The following is a 6,377-nucleotide window of genomic DNA, read 5'->3' as shown; positions in this document are numbered from 1 at the left end:
GATCAAATTTTTGGTTCTAGTCAGGATTCTAGCAGCCGTATTTAGCACTAACTGAAGTTTATTTAGTGCTTTATCCGGTAGCCGGAAAGTAGAGCATTGCAGTAGTCCAGCCTAGAAGTAACAAAAGCATGGATTAATTTTTCTGCGTCATTTTTGGACAGAAAATTTCTGATTTTTGCAATGTTACGTAGATGGAAAAAAAGCTGTCCTTGAAACAGTCTTGATATGTTCTTCAAAAGAGAGATCAGGGTCCAGAGTAACGCTTGAGGTCCTTCACAGTTTTATTTGAGACGACTGTACAACCATCCAGATTAATTGTCAGATTCAACAGAAGATCTCTTTGTTTCTTGGGACCTAGAACAAGCATCTCTGTTTTGTCCGAGTTTAAAAGTAGAAAGTTTGCAGCCATCCACTTCTTTATGTCTGAAACACAGGCTTCTAGCGAGGGCAATTTTGGGGCTTCACCATGTTTCATTGAAATGTACAGCTGTGTGTCGTCTGCATAGCAGTGAAATTTAACATTATGTTTTCGAATGACATCCCCAAGAGGTAAAATATATAGTGAAAACAATAGTGGTCCTAAAACGGAACCTTGAGGAACACCGAAATTTACAATTGATTTGTCAGAGGACAAACCATTCACAGAGACAAACTGATATCTTTCCGACAGATAAGATCTAAACCAGGCCAGAACTTGTCCATGTAGACCAATTTGGTTTCAATCTCTCCAAAAGAATGTGGTGATCGATGGCACACACACATTAGCTGAGTCCTATGGCACACACATAGCTGAGTCCTATGGCACACACATAGCTGAGTCCTATGGCACACACACATAGCTGAGTCCTATGGCACACACACATAGCTGAGTCCTATGGCACACACACATAGCTGAGTCCTATGGCACACACACATAGCTGAGTCCTATGGCACACACACATAGCTGAGTCCTATGGCACACACACATAGCTGAGTCCTATGGCACACACACATAGCTGAGTCCTATGGCACACACACATAGCTGAGTCCTATGGCACACACACATAGCTGAGTCCTATGGCACACACACATAGCTGAGTCCTATGGCACACACACATAGCTGAGTCCTATGGCACACACATAGCTGAGTCCTATGGCACACACACATAGCTGAGTCCTATGGCACACACACATAGCTGAGTCCTATGGCACACACACATAGCTGAGTCCTATGGCACACACATAGCTGAGTCCTTGGCACACACACATAGCTGAGTCCTATGGCACACACACATAGCTGAGTCCTATGGCACACACACATAGCTGAGTCCTATGGCACACACACATAGCTGAGTCCTATGGCACACACACATAGCTGAGTCCTATGGCACACACACATAGCTGAGTCCTATGGCACACACACATAGCTGAGTCCTATGGCACACACAATAGCTGAGTCCTATGGCACACACATAGCTGAGTCCTATGGCACACACACATAGCTGAGTCCTATGGCACACACACATAGCTGAGTCCTATGGCACACACACATAGCTGAGTCCTATGGCAGACACATAGCTGAGTCCTATGGCAGACACATAGCTGAGTCCTATGGCAGACACATAGCTGAGTCCTATGGCAGACACATAGCTGAGTCCTATGGCAGACACATAGCTGAGTCCTATGGCACACACACATAGCTGAGTCCTATGGCACACACACAGTAACAAAATGGAGGTTCTCCAATTAAAAACACAGTCTTTTCTGCCATTGAAATCATTGGGTACAGCTATATATTGTTATGGGCCGTTGTGTTATTTCTCTATTTTCTCTTTGTATTGTTGTGAAGGACCTGTTGTTTACGAAGCATGTGACAAATAAAAATATATTTTTAGTTCTTTATTATATAACCTTTGAGAACTAACAATGTTTGAGCAAAAGGACACAGCATTAGCCATGGCAAAATATGTAGAATCACAGGAAATTAGCTTTAAAACGGCAACATTTTCTCTCAGCTGCATGGCAAAATGTGTAGGATTGCAGGAAATTAGCTTTAAAACTGCAAAAATGTACCTCGCCGCCATGGAGAAATGTGTCGAATTGTAGGAAATTGTCTCTACACCGCCAAGATGGGGTCTTTCAAAATCCAGCACCGCCGACCGTGCCCCTGCCACGCCCCCTGCCCGCCCACCACCTAAGGCCTTTTTCGATCCAGAAGAAAACCTGAAAAATTAACCACGCTTGATCACATGCCCTCACACTGATTACACACACCTGCACCGGGATGTACTGGAGGGAAAACAGTACACACACACACACACACACGCAAACATGCATACACACACACACACACACACACACACACACAAAAGAAAACACACACGCACAGTCACACACACGGTCACATACACACACACACTTCGGTGCTTAGTGAGTAGAATGGTTGAAACGGTGGAACAGAACAGAGTTGGTTTAACAGCTGGCAGTGGAGCAGAGCAGAGTGTGGTGTTGATGGAAGACCTCTGGGTCAGGACCACGCCCCCTGCCAGGTTGCCACTCCATCTAGACTAGCTGTGTCCTCTGGGCGCTAACATAAACTTGCATACAGTGCTGTTCTGTTACTGTACAGGTAGATAGTGTGTTAGCATACAGTGCTGTTCTGTTACTGTAGAGGTAGATAGTGTTAGCATACAGCACTGTTCTGTTACTGTAGAGGCTAGTCAGAGTGTTAGCATACAGTGCTGTTCTGTTACTGTAGAGGTAGATAGTGTTAGCATACAGTGCTGTTCTGTTACTGTAGAGGCTAGTCAGAGTGTTAGCATACAGTGCTGTTCTGTTACTGTAGAGGCTAGTCAGAGTGTTAGCATACAGCACTGTTCTGTTACTGTAGAGGCTAGTCAGAGTGTTAGCATACAGCACTGTTCTGTTACTGTAGAGGCTAGTCAGAGTGTTAGCATACAGCACTGTTCTGTTACTGTAGAGGTAGATGGTGTTAGCATACAGTGCTGTTCTGTTACTGTACAGGTAGATAGTGTTAGCATACAGCACTGTTCTGTTACTGTAGAGGCTAGTCAGAGTGTTAGCATACAGCACTGTTCTGTTACTGTAGAGGTAGATAGTGTTAGCATACAGTGCTGTTCTGTTACTGTAGAGGTAGATAGAGTGTTAGCATACAGTGCTGTTCTGTTACTGTAGAGGCTAGTCAGAGTGTTAGCATACAGTGCTGTTCTGTTACTGTAGAGGCTAGTCAGAGTGTTAGCATACAGCACTGTTCTGTTACTGTAGAGGCTAGTCAGAGTGTTAGCATACAGTGCTGTTCTGTTACTGTAAAGGTAGATAGTGTTAGCATACAGTGCTGTTCTGTTACTGTAGAGGTAGATAGTGTTAGCATACAGTGCTGTTCTGTTACTGTAGAGGCTAGTCAGAGTGTTAGCATACAGCACTGTTCTGTTACTGTAGAGGCTACTCAGAGTGTTAGCATACAGCACTTTTCTGTTACTGTAGAGGCTAGTCAGAGTGTTAGCATACAGTGCTGTTCTGTTACTGAAGAGGCTAGTCAGAGTGTTAGCATACAGCACTGTTCTGTTACTGTAGAGGCTAGTCAGAGTGTTAGCATACAGCACCATAGCTAAATGCTACACATACACAATACGGGGGATCGCATCAGTTTCAATTACACATAAACTGTTGAAGAATGGAGATGACCTCAAAATAGAGATGGCCTCAAAATGGAGATGGTCTCGAGATGGCCTCAAAATGGAGATGGCCTCGTGATGGCCTCAAAATGGAGATGGCCTCGTGATGGCCTCAAAATGGAGATGGCCTCGTGATGGCCTCAAAATGGAGATGGACTCAAAATGGAGATGACCTCAAAAAGGAGATGGCCTCAAAATGGGCTTCAGGTTGGCTAGTGTCCCCATACAGCAGCAGGGACATTCATAAGTTAACACTGAATTGTGTGTGTGTGTGTGTGTGTGTGTGTGTGTGTGTGTGTTTGAACAATGGGCATGCATGTTTATGTTGATGTCTGAGAGTGTTTTTACTCGATGGAGTATCCATCTCTGTCTCTATTTGTTTCTCTGTCTCTGTGGTGTGTCTGTCTCTATCTCTGTGGTGTGTCTGTCTCTATCTCTGTGGTGTGTCTGTCTCTATTTCTGTCTCTATCTCTGTGGTGTCTGTCTCTGTGGTGTGTCTATCTCTATTTCTGTCTCTATCTCTGTGGTGTCTGTCTCTGTGGTGTGTCTATCTCTATTTCTGTCTCTATCTCTGTGGTGTCTGTCTCTGTGGTGTGTCTGTCTCTATTTCTGTCTCTATCTCTGTGGTGTCTGTCTCTGTGGTGTGTCTGTCTCTATCTCTGTGGTGTGTCTGTCTCTATTTCTGTCTCTATCTCTGTGGTGTGTCTGTCTCTATTTCTGTCTCTATCTCTGTGGTGTCTCTATCTCTGTGGTGTGTCTGTCTCTATCTCTGTGGTGTGTCTGTCTCTATTTCTGTATCTATCTCTGTGGTGTCTCTATCTCTGTGGTGTGTCTGTCTCTATCTCTGTAGTGTCTCTGTCTCTATTTCTGTCTCTATCTCTGTGGTGTCTCTGTCTCTGTGTTGTCTCTGTCTCTATCTCTGTAGTGTCTCTGTCTCTATTTCTGTCTCTATCTCTGTGGTGTCTCTATCTCTGTGGTGTGTCTGTCTCTATCTCTGTAGTGTCTCTGTCTCTATTTCTGTCTCTATCTCTGTGGTGTCTCTGTCTCTGTGTTGTCTCTGTCTCTATCTCTGTGGTGTCTCTGTCTCTAGCTCTGTCTCTATTTGTTTCTCTGTGGTGTCTCTCTTGCTGTCTCTGTGGTGTCGCTGTCTCTCTATCTCTGTTTCTGTAGTCTCTCTGTCTCTATTTCTATCTCTGTCTCTGTAATGTCTCTGTAGTGTCTCTGTCTCTATCTCTGTCTGTCTCCGTCTCTATCTCTGTCTCTGTAGTGTCTCTGTCTCTATCTCTGACTGTCTCCATCTCTGTGTCTTTCTCTATCTCTGTCTCTGTGTCTTTCTCTATCTCTATGTCTATCTCTTTGTCTATCTCTATGTCTTTCTCTATCTCTATCTGTCTCTATCTTTGTCTCTCTCTATCTCTGTCTATATCTCTGTCTCTATCTCTCTCTATCTCTGTCTATATCTCTGTCTCTCTCTATCTCTGTCTATATCTCTGTCTCTATCTCTCTCTATCTCTGTCTATATCTCTCTCTATCTCTGTCTATATCTCTGTCTCTATCTCTCTCTATCTCTGTCTATATCTCTGTCTCTATCTCTCTCTATCTCTGTCTATATCTCTGTCTCTATCTCTCTCTATCTCTGTCTCTATCTCTCTCTATCTCTGTCTCTATCTCTGTCTCTCTCTGTCTATATCTCTGTCTCTATCTCTCTTTATCTCTGTCTATATCTCTGTCTCTATCTCTGTCTATATCTCTGTCTCTATCTCTCTCTATCTCTGTCTTTCTCTGTCTCTATCTCTCTCTATCTCTGTCTATATCTCTGTCTCTATCTCTCTCTATCTCTGTCTTATCTCTGTCTCTATCTCTCTCTATCTCTGTCTCTATCTCTCTCTATCTCTGTCTCTATCTCTGTCTCTCTCTGTCTATGTCTCTGTCTCTATCTCTCTTTATCTCTGTCTATATCTCTGTCTCTATCTCTCTCTATCTCTGTCTATATCTCTGTCTATATCTCTGTCTCTATCTCTGTCTATATCTCTGTCTCTATCTCTCTCTATCTCTGTCTATCTCTCTGTCTCTATCTCTCTCTATCTCTATCTCTGTCTCTATCTCTGTCTATATCTCTCTCTATCTCTGTCTCTATCTCTCTCTATCTCTGTCTCTATCTCTCTCTATCTCTGTCTATATCTCTGTCTCTATCTCTCTCTATCTCTGTCTATATCTCTGTCGCTATCTCTCTCTATCTCTGTCTATATCTCTGTCTCTATCTCTCTCTATCTCTGTCTATATCTCTGTCTCTATCTCTCTCTATCTCTGTCTCTATCTCTCTCTATCTCTGTCTATATCTCTGTCTCTATCTCTCTCTATCTCTGTCTCTATCTCTGTCTCTATCTCTGTCTCTCTCTATCTCTGTCTATATCTCTGTCTCTATCTCTCTCTATCTCTGTATGTCTCTGTCTCTATCTCTGCTGTCTCATCTCTGTGTCTCCTCTCTATCTCTGTCTCTGTGTCTTTCTCTATCTCTATGTCTATCTCTATGTCTATCTCTATGTCTTTCTCTATCTCTCTCTGTCTCTATCTTTGTCTCTGTGTCTTATCTCTGTCTCTTTCTCTATCTCTGTCTCTGTGTCTTATCTCTGTCTCTCTCTCTATCTTCGTCTGTCTATATCTCTGTCTCTCTCCTATCTCTGTCTATATCTCTGTCTCTAT

This window comes from Salmo salar, unplaced genomic scaffold (assembly GCF_905237065.1).
Source record: "Salmo salar unplaced genomic scaffold, Ssal_v3.1, whole genome shotgun sequence".
Lineage (NCBI taxonomy): Eukaryota > Metazoa > Chordata > Actinopteri > Salmoniformes > Salmonidae > Salmo > Salmo salar.
The sequence above is the reverse complement of the archived record's forward strand: the minus strand, read 5'-3'. Positions refer to the sequence as shown.